This window comes from Schistocerca gregaria, chromosome 2, assembly GCF_023897955.1.
Source record: "Schistocerca gregaria isolate iqSchGreg1 chromosome 2, iqSchGreg1.2, whole genome shotgun sequence".
Taxonomy (NCBI): Eukaryota; Metazoa; Arthropoda; class Insecta; order Orthoptera; family Acrididae; genus Schistocerca; species Schistocerca gregaria.
In genome coordinates this window covers 386,712,281-386,728,679 of record NC_064921.1, presented here as the reverse complement: position 1 = coordinate 386,728,679, position 16,399 = coordinate 386,712,281, and the positions used below count along the sequence as shown (strand labels likewise).

The following is a 16,399-nucleotide window of genomic DNA, read 5'->3' as shown; positions in this document are numbered from 1 at the left end:
TACCCTCACCCGAGCTTGCGCTCCGTCTCTAATGACCTCGTTGTCGACGGGACGTTAAACACTAACCACCACCACCACCACCACCTAATGCTTTATATGTGTGTCTGCCAAGGATTCTCCGATTTGAAACTAGTGCTGTACAAGTGTTAGATTTCATTTGCGGAGTCTCTGCCGCACGGGTCGAAGTCACTGCGTGTCAGTAAGTCAGTCCTGGTATTCTTCAACACATATAACGCTCATGTTATTGAATTCAACATAAATTTGTCTCAAAAATTTCACGATTGTGTTAAGCGGCATGCCGACGAGTCGGAATACACGTACGAGCAAGAGGTACACGTTTGTGGAATGAAGCTCCGCCGAAGTTCACCGAAATGAATTCTCTTAGTAATCCTGTTAATCAAGAGACTGAAAAGATTCGTAATCATAGGTTCAAATGAAGGTACAAGTAATGTTGCGTGTCATGTGCAAAGTAAGTAAAGGCTCAGTTACATTTAACGTAAACAAGGCGATTCAAAAGTAATTGTACACACTTAGTGGGCGTAATGTATGCATCAGAATAAGAAAAAAAAGTTAAATACAGTTTTACCGGAAATTGCTTTATTTCCGAGCTGTGTTGCATAATTTTGTTTGTGGTAGGTGGGCCAGTACAGGCTTTCGGCGCGTCGTATTCGTCTCCATATCGGCTAATGTTGGCCTGTACACCCCTCTCCAGTGCTCGGTTGATTCTGTCACGAAATGACTTTGTTTACTTTACATCGGTGTCGCGTCTATGGCGCTGTTGTAGTAGTGGCACTGTGTACATTATTCTGTTGGTAGTTCATAGACTGCAGTCGTTGTGTACGGTACGACTTCGTACTCAAACGGTGAATACGCGGATATGCACCTGCTGTACGGCGCACCAGAAGGCAATGTACGAGCAACGACACGACGGTATATGGAAATGTTTCCAAACAGAAGAGTACCAAACCGTCAGACTTGGACAGCTGTCGACAGGCGTTTAAGGGAATATGACGTTCGTGGTGCGCCACGGTTAGGTCGGCCTAAATAGGACGGATGAGTGTTGAGAACAAACTTGAAATGGTAGACGAAGATGCGACCGTAAGTCCCCGCCAGATAATCACCACGGTAAGGGTTCCTCAGCTGTATGGCCCCTCCTTCGGATACAGCAATTATACCCATTTCACTTGCTGAACTTATAGGTGCTACACCTGAAGAATACGCTAGACGACAGAATTTCTGACAGTGGTGACTGGAGCGCTATGCTACTGATCCATTGTTCAGCCTGCGGGTACAGTTTACTGACAAGATCATCTACACGCGGGTATCGTGAACGCTCATAACATGCCCGTATGAGAATCGTCGGATGATTATAGTACAAGGATATCAACACCGTTTGGCAGTGAACATTTTGGTATGGTATCGCGGACAGTGAGTCACTCCGACCGCACGTTATTTCAAAGCGCCCGACTGGCAGTCTGTATCGACAGTTTTTGGAGCATGAATTGGGTGGTCTGCTTCTTGATGTCCCTTTCGATGTACTAATCAGCTGACTTTTTATACATTGAGGTGCCACTGCACATTTCAGTCGGGAGGCAAGAAATTATGTCAACGTTGCTTACCCCGTTAAGTGGTTATGTCGTGCAGGACTGGTTGCCTGGCTCGCCAGATCTAAGGGTCTGAACGCTCTGGACTTCCACCTTTGTGGCCGTCTAACGCAGATCGTGTATGGTGTTGCAACCGAGAATGTTGCACAACTACAGCGGCGAATTGAAAACGGCTGTGCGGAATGAAGTGAACGGAGCCTGCAACATTCAGAGAGTAGTAAGACGTGGAGCACTTCACTATCTTCCTCTACGCAGGCATAATTTTGATCATATTCTGGGGTAGATGTGCAGTACGTAGTTGAGTTGAATTTCAAGTCCTTTCGGTTCTTTGCTCTCCGAGAAGAATTAATTTTGTGTTTTTTCTGTTGCACGTGTGATCCCTACTTTACTCTTATTTTGACACACATATTAAACCCAAGAAGTGTGTACAGTTATTTTTTAATCACCCTGTGTAATATACAAGAAAGTGGCAGTTTGTAAGTGTCTCTCAAAACCTTTAATGCTACTACTGTGGAGCCTTTATGCGCGTCTGCCTTTGTTCAGCCAGTCCGAATACTATTCAGGGTTGGCGTATTTAGAATAAAGGATTTTGAATCGCGTGTTGAAAACACCTTTTAATACACTTTAAAATAAAACATGGTTTTATTTAAGTATTTTAATCAGTGTTTAAAGCAAACTTACGAAATTTCATTTTGTCGTATTTTTACCCAACTGTGGGGCGAACCTCACCTATGGGAGGGGTTTCGGACTACGTCTCACCGAGCGGGGGAGGGTCCAAATTTTAAAGAAAACCTCCCAGGTAATTAATGAAAGTCAGCTAATAGCGATAGTTAGGCCTAACTAAGGAAGTCTTCATTTAAAGAATAATAGCCGTGTTAGGGAAAAGTTAGCTCGGTGTTATCGTTTTTTTCTTTTATTTCGCTGGTGCACTTGTCAGCTTTGCTGGCAAGTGCGTGCGCCGTTAGGACAGGCGATTTGTATTGAACAGCGGCGCGAGCGGGGCAGCTGCGTTCCCGGGAGAGGGCGCGGCCCTTTGTGGCGGAGCCGCACGCACGGCGGTCGAGGCCGCGAGGTTGGCAGCGTGGCACGCGCGCACCCGCCGCCGCCGCCGCCGCCGCCGCCGCCACAGGCGCCCAGCGCGCGGCTGCGTTGCCAGTCGCCAGTCGCCGCCGGCCCGCCGCGCCGCGAACCCGCCGACGCTCCGCGCCTTCTGCCGTGCCGTGCCGTGCAGTGCTCCTCCGTGCCGTGTCACGCGAGGACGCCAGCGGCAGCACCGCTATCGATCGCCTCTCCGAGGCCAGCTGCCGCGTCCTTTTCTCTGATCGCACGCCGCCGTGCGCCCGGCCAGCTGGCTGCCGGCCCTGCGGGCAAATAACTCCGGCTAACCCGTCCGGCAGGCTCCTACCTGCCGTCATGTCCTAGACTGACGCCGCCGCGCCCGCTCAGTTCCCCCTGTAGTGACTGCGACGCAAGTGCTGTGCTGTGCTATGTGCTCTTGAAGAGCCGACTTGTGCCAGTGTGTGTTTGTGCGCGCGTGTGTGTCCGAGCAGTCCGGAGGAGAGGCTCTGGCTTCTCGTTTTTGCCGCCCGGCGCCGGCCGCACAAGGAGCCAATCTGTCGCGACCGACGAGACGGAAGCAAGGTAAACCAGATGCCGGCCCGTCGCGCCACGCTACTCCGTTCTATTTCAGCTTGTGCGCTCATGCGCTCTCCAGAACGTCCACCGCGTCCTCGTCTCCAGCACGCTCTGTGTTCGGGAAGTACTACTGGTGCAGTTCCTTAACGCTCCCTGCGCAGCGAAATGGCCCGTTGTTTACGTTACGGCCAATCCTGTAAATGGAATTCTATGTATTAAAACGTTCCCTGGTATTTAGCTGGGTGGCGATCACTGACTGCCTTCTTCTGCTGATCGCCGTTTTTATTAATTCATCAGGATACCTTGAAAATGGAAACAAACTCGCCGAAGTATCCCATCAGTTGAAGCACGCCATCCAGCGGGATACCCGAGAAACGTTTAAATATCATATCGCTTTCATTCACACGAAAACTTCTACATACCAGTATCAGGAAAATAGCCTGCATTGTTCGAGTTTAGTGACTAATTTTTGAGCCAAACCGTGTTTTTATATCTTCTAAAATTTTCACCAAGTGCCAGTAACTCTGTCGTTCTGAAGCAACATTTCGAAAACTTTCTTGCTTGTAAGTTTCAGGCAGTTTTAAAGATGGCACGAAGCAAACTGGGTTTCAGGAAGAGAGTATTAACACAAGAAGACTGCGTCAGTGAAATTCGCCAACAATGCCTGCATTCTTACACGTCCAAATATCCTTCATGAGTCTACACTATCGCTACATGATCACGCAGTAGATACTAGAATTTTATTTATACAGTAAACGCCGCCCTTACTGTACAAAGTAAGGTAGGTACATATTCAGTCTCCTCTCAACATCACAGTTCCAAACGCTCCATTCCCTTTTTGCCACAACATGGGGAAAAATTTGGCTCTGGCACTGCTGAAGGAATCACCGCGGCATTCGTTGAAATTTGTTTTGAGAATCACGATAACCCTAATATAATTTGAATCGCGCTACTTTCCCATAAGAATATAATCAAGTAAAAATTGTACCGCCAGGTTTTATCTCTAAACACACGACAGGGACTGCAGTCCACGGACATGTTTCAAATTCTGTGTAATAACTGTCAGGAGCCATAAGGCAAATGTCTATTCTATTACGCCGAAGTCCCAGGCGATAGATTTTCACATTTCGATATCATCGACAGCACTTTAATCATGCGTCTTGAACTAGTGCGGAAATGCAGATATGTAGATTCCATAATTACCAGTTTCTATGTGTGCCAGTGTCCACTCTTAGAATTCAAAATACCTCATAGTATTCCGAAACAGAGGCAATGTAAGACAAGTAGAAGGTGAGCTTAGCCATCCCTTTAACTTCCTTCTCATGTAAACAAAATGCAACGTTTTGCATTCGCTTTCGTAATTACATTATCAGTCCACTTTTATGTAAGGAACAACGAACATTAGTCGAAGGAAGATGATAACAAACCTCTGTGCCAAGAATTGTTTAGGCAATATCTGGGGATTCTTTGTAACTGTAGCGGAAAGAGAACGACACAACGCTGTTCGTAGATTTAAGACACTATTATGTTCACTCATCACTGAAATATAGTGGGATGGCGCATTGTTTAAGATAATAGACCACTGTCCTAGCCGGCCGCGGTGGTCTCGCGGTTCTAGGTTCGAATCCTGCCTCGGGCATGGATGTGTGTGATGTCCTTAGGTTAGTTAGGTTTAAGTAGTTCTAAGTTCTAGGGGACTGATGACCACAGCGGTTGAGTCCCATAGTGCTCAGAGCCATTTAAACCATTTTGAACCACTGTCCTAGTTCAGTAACAGCAGTGCTCTGCCACCGATGCCTCGAATTAAGCAGGACGTTGAACTTCAACTTTCCTACTGCTGAATAGCGAGACTGGTGAATGAGAGGTCTTTCAATGCCGCAAGTGTTTATGGCAGAGCGTGTTCTTGGTGACACTTACGAATTGAACTACATGAAAGGGGGTGGGGTGAACTTTTGAAGTTATTGCTGAGAAACGATTGGCGTTTGAGATAGGATGACGGAAAGTGGGTATCATTCAGAACATACACTATTTTCTACAACGAACTTTCGTTGGAAGTTTAGTAAAAACACTGAGTATGTTTTTCTTTCAACTGTGTTAGTGATGCGGTTCTGTAAGAAAAAGAATGTTTTCCGCGCACATTCCTCCGTCTGTGCGATTTACAGTGACTAAGGACAGAACTTAGTTTAAATGACACAATAAACATCCTAACAGTATATAAGCTGACGTCCGGTGACTTAGGGATTTTTTATGTCTTCGCCTTCAGCGGCGACTAGAAACGTAGATTTCGGCACAACTTGCGGCATGTGGTTTTATCCTACTCAAGAGGTAATTTGGTAGTCTTATCTGGCAACAGATGTTAAAGAGTACTGAAGAAAACGAGTCTAAAATACAATGCCATACGATTGATACAGAGCTTCTATAAGAAGTGCTGGAAAAGAATATGAACCTTTAAGAATAGGAAATGGAAGAGAGGAGCTAGAAATGATGGAGGAAATTACCTTTTGGGTAACAGGATTACAAGGGATGCTAGAAGCCGGAAAGAAATTGTGAGCAGAACACAACAGTCTAAAATTGCATTTAATTTAAGAAAGAAGCTATTCACCAGCAAGAACACCAGTCTGCAAATACGGAAGCCAATTACGAAAGCACTGTTTGGTATTTGGCCTTTCACGAGCGTGAAACTTGGATAATAGGAAATCAAGAGAGAAGACGGCTAGAAGCCCTGGAGATATGGTGCTACAGAAGGATGATGATGATCAGCTGGAGAGATATAATTACGGATTAAAAGGTACGGAGAAGAGTACAGGAACGAAATATCTGTGGAGGCACATCCAAACAAGAAAAGACAAGCTCGTAGAACGTATTTTAAGACACAATGACGCCATTGGAACAATAGCGGAAGGAGCTAGTGAGGGAAGGAATCGCCGGGTACGACCAAGGATGTCTGCCATACAAGCAGCAGATTATGAGTGATCTATGATGCACTACATGCGCGGAAATGAATAGGAAGGCAGACAGAGGAAGGGGCTGTCGTACTCCTGCAAACCAACCTCAGGTGTCTTAGATGATCGTAATAAAGAGAAAAAACAGTAAGTGGTGAGGCTTGTAACTCTCTGTAAACAACCCAGCCGGTGCCCAGTGAAATTACGCTAGACTCTGTCATCCGGCGTACAACCAAAAACACGTGCACAATGAATTGTCGTGCGCAACAATGCTTAGTTAAACACTGCTTTACATACTGTATTTGAAATGGCAGCTTTCTTTACAGTTCGTAATCCTGTCTTCATAAAGGAAACACGTTACGCTAAACCTCAAGCAGAAACTCGAAATTTTAGGTAAGTTAAATCGAGTTTCTTCGCAGAAAGTCATTGCTGCTGAGTTCAGTGTTGGACGAGCAACTATTTATGACATCAAGAAGAAAGTACTCAACACAAATGGATAGTGAGTTGGGAAAACGGAAGGTTATGCGAAAGAGTGTGAATGAAGAACTAGATGCAGCTGTTTATAGATGGTTCATACAAAAACGCAGCCAGTGACCCGTGCGTTTAACAAACAACTTTGTGGTAATAACTTGTTTGCAGCGAGCAAAGGCTGGCTATCAAACTGGAAACGACGACATGGCATTCTGCAGCTGACAGTCACCGGGGAATGTCGCTCAGCTACCGATAAGGTTACTGATGAGTTTGTAAGCAACATACGGAAGATAATAGAGGAAGAAGATTTAACTGCTGATGCCTTGTATGCTGATCTGATGAAACAGGACTCTTTTACTAGATGCTCCCTTCAAAAACTTTAGCTGCCAAGAACGAGAAGGAAGCTCATGGTTACAAGCAACAGAAACAACGCGTAACATTAATGGCGTGTTGTAACGCCAATCCGAGTCATAAACTACCGCTTATGGTGACTGGAAAATCCCAACATCCACGTTGTTTTCAACACATTGACATAAATATTCTGCCAGTGCAGTATTGCGCTCAGAAGAAAGTGTGGATGGACTGACAGTTATTCTCTCGGTGGTTCCATGAAACGTTGGTACCAGCAGTGAGAGAAGTGCTAAAGAAGAAAAAGCTTCCACTGAAAGCTGTCCTTACAATTAACAATGCTACCAGTCATCCTTCAGATGTTGTTCTAAAGGCCGATGGACCAGGGTATTTTAGAACCAATTAAACGTCACTTCGATATTCACTTCTCGTCTTCTCGCTGAACGGAAGTGAAAACAACGACTCTATCAAGACTATGCTGAAGGCGTGGAAAGCAATTAACATACATTATGATGTTCTCCAAGCAGCCGAAGCATGGGATAAAGTGGAGAGCGCTACCATAATGAAGAGCTGGAGAAAATCGTGTCCATCCATTGATGCCGAGTTGGATCCAATAGTGAGTGACAGCGATGAGCCACTCATTGTGGAATTATCTATTACTTTGTACACCGACATGTTCCACAACCTTCCAGGAGGGAAAGAAGTTGATGATGGAGCTGTTACTAAGTGGCTGAAAGGCCCGCCCGGTTAGCCGTGCGGTCTAACGTACGGCTTTCCGAAGTGGGAAGGAGCGCCTGGTCTCCAACAAGAATCCCCCCGTCGGACTTGTGTCGAGGTCCGGTGAGCCGGCCAGTCTGTGAATGGTTTTTACGCCGTTTTCCATCTGCCTCGGCGAATGCGGGCTGGTTCCCCTTATTCCGCCTCAGCTACACTATGTCAGCGATTGCTGCGCAAACAAGTTCTCCACGTACGCGTACACCATCATTACTCTATCACGCAAACATAGGGGTTACACTCGTCTGGTGTGAAACATTCCCTGGAGAGGGCTCCACCGGGTGCCGAACCGCACAATAACCCTGAAAGTGGTTCGGTGTGTGGCGGCGGAGGTGTGAAGTGGACTGCGGTAGTCGTCGTGGGGTGTGGACCGCTGCGGCGGGGACGGAGCTCCTCCGTCGTTTCGAGGCCCCGGGTTAACATACAATATAATACAAGTAGCTGAATGAAGAAAACTGTGATACGGGTCAAACTTTAACAAATGAAGAAATAAAAGCGTGCAAGAAAGTAATGATGAAAGTGATGAAGAAGAGGACATAGGAGGAGAGAGCATGAAGATTTCTCACGCTGCTGCTGCTGCTGCTGCCGCCGAGATCTTCCTGGAGTACATTATGCAGCTACCAGATACATGCAGCACCTGTGTAATGCTTGTAAAGCGGTTGCATGAAAAAGCATGCCACCGCCGCGTATCATCATTGCGACAGTTAAAAGTGAGGGGCATGTTTCGTAGTGAGTGATACGACTGTATAATTATGTACTGTATACACCCAAGGACTAAGTTTTCTTGTAAAATTAATGTATTTTTGGATTTAATAACGTATATCCTCTATGTTTTAAAATTGTATCCTTCGATTTAATGAAGTACAGTACACTATATCCCCTATGTTTTCAAAATAAATAAAAAACAAAATAAATGAATAAAATAAATTTCAGACACTCAACAATCCGGCACCCATATGTGCCAGGAGTGGCTGGATTAGCGAGAGTCTAGTGCACGAGTAGGTAGGTTTCTGCGCTGCGTCACTCACGAGCAGAAGATCCAGCATTACTAGCTGTCTGGTATTTCTGCCGCTCTGCGTCGTAAGTAGCACGCAGGTGTGAAGCGGAGTTAACAAAAAGACAAATAGTTGACTGTTCATACTGACTCTCATAGCTGTCACTCTTCACATAAATTGTAAAAAATTCGAAACGCAAGCTATACACATTGTATTGTCCCAAACGCCCACCGTCACTTTTGCTTCCTTCTCAGCTGTCCGCCTATTCACTGTCCCTCCCCTCTTACTTCACAACACCCAAACATATTTCTGCGAACTCTGGACTAGAAGGGATTGGAAAGTATGAAGGATGCTTACAAGTATCCAGAAACGCACGGCACTGTTTTAGCAGCGCACAAGAATATTCGTTTACTCAAGAAGTAGTAACATTCCGGCGTACCGTATTTACCCGTAACTTATTGTTTATAGAAATTATAAGAAGTCAGGCATAGCCTAGCACAATTCGACAACATTGTGCTTTTCTTGACACCTGCAGCATCGGTAAACTGATACTCGTTAAGTTCGTTATTTTCTATAGCTGTATAACACTGGGGAACTTAAACGAGTGAAGTAGTGATTAGTGAAGACAATGATGGACGTAAGAGACATAATAATTTTGTGAACATTATGATATATTTAAAATATGATGAATTTGTTTACAACGATCGATATAGCACTGTAACAAATTATTTCTTACGTAACTGGAGACAAAGGAAAGACGGAAGGTTAGAGTTTGATTGCTAGAGACGTAGTAGCATCTGAATCGGACGTATTGGGAAACGAAATGGGCTATTGCTTCGTTTGCAGGCACCAACCAAGCTTCACGTGAAGTGATTTGGAGAAATGGTGAAACCCTTTTACCAGGAAAGACTTGTGGGGATATGGATGGATGGTCCTCTGGACTACGAGACCTATGGTTTCATCATTGTGTCACGTTATCCAGTAAGTTACCGGTAAATGCCATGTTGGAATTTCTTCAGTTTGCAGTAGCCTGTTGCTTTGCCATTGTTTCTTTAATGTCGCATCTCTTTCAACATCATCGAAACAGTGCGTACACATTTAAGCAAAAAATGACATAAATGAGGAAATCAGTTCAGAATCAGCTTATAAACAAGTAAGCCGGCCCGTATGGCTGAGCGGTTCTAGGCGCTTTAGTCTGGAACCGCGCGACCGCTACGATTCGAATCCTGCCTCGGGCATGGATGTGTGTGATATCTTTAGGTTAGTTATGTTTAAGTAGTTCTAAGTTCTAGGGGACTGATGACCTCAGATGTTAAGTCCCTTAGTGCTCAGAGTCATATAAACATGTTCCAAGTCACCGAGTTGGACGTTGTGTTGGCTATAGTACGTTACTTTAGTTTGTTGATGTCCTCTGTTTCGGATTTGACAGTGATTAATAATGCCAGTGGACATAGAATGTTTTATTTAAACTGCCAGTGATTGTTTCCGTTCTTAACACGTTTCTTTCTAAATATTTTCAGTCCCTGTTGCGCCGGCCGGAGTGGCTGTGCGGTTCTAGGCGCTACAGTCTGGAACCGAGCGACTGCTACGGTCGCAGGTTCGAGTCCTGCCTCGGGCATGGATGTGTGTTATGTCCTTAGGTTAGTTAGGTTTAATTAGTTCTAAGTTCTAGGTGACTGATGACCTCAGAAGTTAAGTCTCATAGTACTCAGAGCCATTTGAGTTCCTGTTGCAGTCTATTTACCTTGTGTTCTAATTAACATCTTTTTGGTGCGAAGAAAGATGTTGTTAAATATGAAACATTTACCATCTGTAATTTAACTCGATGCGTATAAAAAAATATAGTTTGTAACTTAAAAGTGCGACAGCTGGCGTTCGGTAAGAATTCTGCGCCCATCTGATTCAGTTACCTACGTCATCCGCCGGGCATCTCGCCCACACTGCATAGCGCAGATGCAGTCATCGCTACATGTGACCTTCTGGTATACCATACATTAACGGATTGTACGTAAAACAAGGGGACAAAGACAAGGATATAACAAAGCGGTCTTACACGTCGCGCACGATGTAAATGCTTTCTAACAGAACGTTACAGTATCGCTGCCTCGCCTCTTAGATTGCCGTTGTAAGAATATATGTGCTTTATATCGTAAACAGGAGGTACACAGCACGAAGAACAAGTTTACGCAGCATATTGTCTTGTAAACCGTTCTGTCCACAAATGATGATTCCGTTCGAGAGAGAGCGCTATCTATTATGCCAACACAGAGTCATGTATTTTGAGACAAAGCTTTTGGAGAAGGTTAGAGTTAAGTAACTAAGAAGACTCTCAGAACTCCATAAATCATGTGGTGTAAATGGAAAGCAGGAAGAGAAGACGGGGAGACGAGTTTCAGAAAAATGGGCTTTCGGAGCCACCTATTAGTTTCCCATGTACAAGAAAATTTTCAGTGTTAGGTAGCTAAAGGACTAGCGCTCCACCTTCTTTCTAGCTCGTTTCAACGACTTATTTATATGGGAGAGCTGCTATTGAGAAGTTATGGATGTGAAATTTACACTGTACATCGTGAGGACTCCACAGTGACCTTGTGGTCACTTCTAACTTGTTTATACGTCGCAATCGACGTATAAACAAATCACATATTTGCACATAATGCCAAAATTTACTCACGAAAAATTGAAGGTAACTGCGGAAATCATCGTAAGTTGTGACGCAAATGTTTAACATTGCTGCACGTGAACACATTTCTAACGAACGTATTAATTCAAACAATTGTAACCGCATGAAATGAGAAATGCAGAAAGGATACGAAACAGATGCAGAGTCGAAATGTGAGCCCGCATGTCTTGTTTTTTCGGTACCTACAGAGGAGCCGTTTGAAAGACGGGTACGTTTTGCTTCACTCATACTCTGCGCACATCGGCAGGCTGATGTGAAGTATGCCGAGGTTGGCTAGTATTGCCGACGTCGAAACTTCGCGGAAGTCTGACGGAGGCAGTCTGATTCTCACCTGCGCTTTACGTGCTAAGCTAACGTTGATTGTTACTGCTGCCTTCTGTTCATTGCTCGGGGTTACAAATCACTGCCGCACGATCGCTATTTAGTAGTAACCTTTTCTTGGGGAACATCGGTGATTTTTTTAACCAGTTTTTCCTGGTTGTCCAGTGTTTTCACAATTTACATATACTGAACTGGTTTTTTGGCGAAGACTGTTACGCGTCCAGCAGAGGAGCAGATTGTACGAAGAGACGGTGAAAGGTTTTCCGTTTGCCACAGATAGTGCTTCAGCGTCAGTTAATTTGCTGTGCGTTAGATAGGTACACACGCAACGCTATAACACAAGTTGCAGACTGATGGCAAACATGTTGTGTGTGCGTCGTTCAAATAAACGGACTGGACTGCCAGGCCGCCTCAAAATTCTACTTTTGGAACGGCTTATTGCCAGCGTCTCTAACAAAAGTAGTTTCCTGTGGCGAGATTTATCATCTCTAGACGTTTCATGGAAAGATTCCAAACAATACGTATAAAGTTTTTGTAACCGAGTTCATACAGCATGTAATATGAGGCTACACTGGGGAAATGGGCCAGTGTGATAAGGAATGACATTTCTCTTCATAGTGGTTGGACTAGGGACGATTAGCACCACTACCCGCACGTCGTTGCTGTACGTCTGCAGATTTGTAGCAGTAATATCCTGTTCAGAGACGAAGCCTTTTAGGGGGACTATCTTGTAATATTGAAAGAATGACTCACTACCCGATGGGAGTTTCAGTTACAGACGTATAACACGAATTGTGACAATTACAACATTTTGATGAGGCCTCAATGGAATTGTTGAGTACAGGCCTGTCGCAGGTTCGAATCCTGCCTCAGGCACGGATGTGTGTGATGTCCTTAGGTTAGTTAGGCTTAAGTAGTTCTAATTCTAGGGGACTGATGACCTAAGATGTATAGTCTCATAGTGCTTAAAACCATTTGAACCATTTTTGAACATGCAACTGAAAAGTTCCATTTAACCCTTTTTTAAGTAGAAGATTAAACGAGTTATAATTATTGCTCGACAAAAGATTGAGAAAAAAATTAAGTACCAGTAGCCGTGAAGAAAAGTGCCGGTCAACGTTTTATTGTCGCTGGGCGTTTGACCTGCGACGACATGTAAGTGTAAAGTTACAGGTCCAAGCGTTGTTTTTATGTATTTCTTTCTCTCACGTCTGCTTGACGATGCTAACATCCTATCTCGGACTTCATCTATAATACCGAATCCTATGTGCAAATTGCCTATCAAATGGCTTACAGGGTCAATAGTAGTTCGATTTCTACTGTTTCATATTATGATTGAGAAAATTTAAAAGTCTTAAATGTTGTCATAGACTACGGTATTAACTTATGTTTAAGACTTGACACAGTGCGACAAGTGTTACAGTTAGAAACTGTAAATGTGTCTCGAGGCAGCGACAATTACCCCAACCATAGTGATCCAGTATTTGAGAATGGGGCATTTGCTGACTTCCAACAAATTTTAATCGTAATTTCAAACCTCTTCTAAACCTTTCCTAGCTGACATCCCGTAAGAATTAATGAGGAGAAAATTCTACCGTTTCCTCCGTTCATGCTGTAAAGTTGCAGCATCACGATGACGTCTTATTACTCCTTTATTGCCAATTCTATTCGTAGCACATTTTGCAGACACTGTCGACGTACACCACTGTGTATGTGCCTTCAAAATTGCGTCATTGTACGACACACAGTTGAGGAAATATGACGTCATTAACATTTAGCTGCATGAAGAACTAGCTTCTACTTGAAACGGAGCACAAATCACCCAGATTACACTCACTCATTGTTTGATAATGAGAGCAATTAGCGACTTCGTAATTCCAATCTTTTCTGTTTCTCACTTACGTGCTTAACATAAAATATTTAACGCATCAACTCATTTGTAGTAAAAATTTGAGCTGGTTTATGCACGGTAGTTCGTTTGTTTAAAGACTGTAGGGTTTACTAGTTTCGTCTATTGGGCTAGTAACAAACTCTGGTGGGTCTATCTGTATTAAATATTATCCCAATTCTTTCGTGTCATTGAACACTTCTTAATTTGTCTCGATGGTAAACTTCTCTGTAGGAGCAGATACAACGAGCAAAATGGTGTTTTGACTCATAAAATTTCGAGGTCTTCGTGGAAAGTAACCTCCGATTGGCTATAAAAATAGTGGAGCTCATTTATGAGACGAATTTAAAGCTATACTTAATACTTCACTACATCATCAGCATTCAGATTTACACATTTATCTTGTCTCTAATTATTTGAGTATCACATCTGCGTAAAATTCTGCCTTCTGAGACTTTTGCAACCGAACGAATTCAGAACTCTGTTGTATCCGTAATTGTTTAGTTGCTATATCATGCGAAAGGCTCCTTAAATGTGCAGAAAGTTGTCTGACAATTGGGTTATCATGAAATGCTGGTTTTCACGAGATTTTCGGTCTATTTTGTTTACCGGTTCGTTGATGGCTAAAGAGTGATAGGCGCTTCCGGCGTCGTCGGCGTCTTCCCCGCTGCCACCGCCGATGCCAATTCTTCCGCCGATTTCCACTCATATGTCACTTATCATATTTGGTCTGTGTACGGCACAAACTTCGTAATAATGGTCAACATCTTTGAGATTTTTGCCACTGTAAACCGTATTACAGAACGGATTCCACATTTAGCGGAATCGTAACGGCTACTGTTGGCGAACGAGATTCAGTGTTGCTTTGTCGCTATCGCAGATATGTACACACACAGACCTATATCAAAGTCAGTATAGCAACTATTCCGTTTCCCACAGTACTTCGCCTGCTATATGCAAACGGGGGCTGATTTCCGGATAGCCCTTGCATTGCTGGCCATAGTTATTGCTGGTCCACCTAGTACTTCGAGTAAACGGTATTTGCGGGGTTACATCTCGACTGTTAAACGTTGTTTCTTGGGTTAGATATTGATTGTTTATGCGCACGAGACCCCGCCACGGCGGAAGAAACACATGTGAAGGCCGCTTGTTGCCCGCGAGAAATGTGGCTTATCTGCGAGATTAGATACAGTACGTGCAATTAGGAGATGCGGGCGTGCGGCCAGCCAGCAGCCGAGCAGTCGCGAGGCATGTGGAAGCGGCGACGCGAAGCCCGCCGCAGTCGTAGTGAAGGTGAGAGAGCAAGCGACGCCGCCAAGTCCAGCCTATCTGCCCAGAGAACTTCTTAAAACCCGCCGTGCTCCTGTGGCCGACAGAGGCGCTGTAATTGAGTGATTTACAGGGGAGGAATTTGTTCATGCCAGCAGTCCAAGAGTGTTCATGTGAATAGCATCTTTGACGTTGATGTGTATCAGTAGGTTCTCCATTCTTTCAGCAACAACGTATTTTTCTCTTCTAAATGAGCTGTATGTAGTGTTTAAATATTCATTTATACCAATTGTAATTGCTGAGATTTCGCTGTCTTTAGCTTTTTGCAGTGCATCACTACAGCACACCAAAGGTGCTTCTCTGCATCCATTTATTGTATCCGATTTCTTGGTGTGTGCGCTTCTGCGTCTTTATCATTCGTTATTGTGTGTAACCGTCTCTCGTTGATAATAATGGTGTCGTTAAAGGGTCGTAACTACTTTGAAATTTGTTGCCCAAACTGTCATGGCGTTAGAGGTCGTAGAGGCTGGATTCCTTTCCCTATAGTATTTACGCTATCATCTACTTTGTACATCGTACGTGAAATGGTTAACTTAACTAGTAACTTTGTGGTGTCATTAAGATCAAACTAAAGGTCTGCTCCAGCTTAGGATGTTGAATGAGAATGCCAGCCATTCGTGCTGTCAGAACGTTAGGAAAATCATTTTAAAAAAACCTTGGCCAAACACATCGAGACGCAAGCCAACCGGCAAAATATGTCAGCGAGTCGCATCACCAATTCTGTAAAACCAAGATCATTGTCTAAAAAGGTTAAAATTGCAACCTAGTATTTATTATGTGCTGAGAGTAGGCGTGCTAAGGTAACATTATTTGTAATTTTTTTTTTTTTACTATTGCGTGAAAGTAATTAGCCCGTTATATTGTTTACGTCGACTTGTTGCTGTCAGACCTCGTTTAGACAAAATGAGAGGCTTCTTACAGAACAGTCCATAAGAACACACACACACACACACACACACACACACACACACACACACACACACACTGTAATAGCAAGGGCAGAACACGGTAAAGGGCGAATGTTTGAGAAACGACACTATTTGGCTCCAAAACGGAAAGTTGGCACTCATCGCTACTGTTACTTCTGCCTGTCGATACTCTTACATTAGGCAGATAACATACCCCAAGCGTGCGTGATGTAAACTAACAGTTTATTTTGCCTTCCTAGGATGAAACTTGCAAGAAAAGAAACTGGGAATGCTCCACGGCTCACGTGGACTAATAAGTGAGGAGATCTATGTGAACTAACAAATGAGGAGATCTGAAGTCATGCAGAGAAATCACGTTAAAACCAAACCAGGTGACGCACGTAAACACTTTGCCATACTGTGTGGATAACAATAAAGAAGACTCTATAACGTACAATATTTTAGAGATTTTGCTGCAGTCCACGCATTAGTTTCGACAAATTT

At 44.0% G+C, this 16,399-nt stretch overlaps 1 protein-coding gene across 7 annotated transcripts in view; it reads left to right on the top strand.

Annotated features, from left to right (window-relative positions):
* The window catches only part of LOC126320879 (rho guanine nucleotide exchange factor 12), a 1,029,890-nt gene that overhangs the window by 233,975 nt on the left and 779,516 nt on the right, over positions 1–16,399 (top strand). Inside the window, exon 1 of one of the 7 annotated variants that reach the window (XM_049994134.1) lies at positions 2,803–3,245. The exons of the other annotated variants lie outside the window; for them this stretch is intronic. The gene's annotated coding sequence lies outside the window, so the exon portion shown is untranslated. Of the gene's footprint in view, positions 1–2,802; positions 3,246–16,399 lie in introns of those variants that run through there. 7 annotated transcript variants of the gene reach the window in all.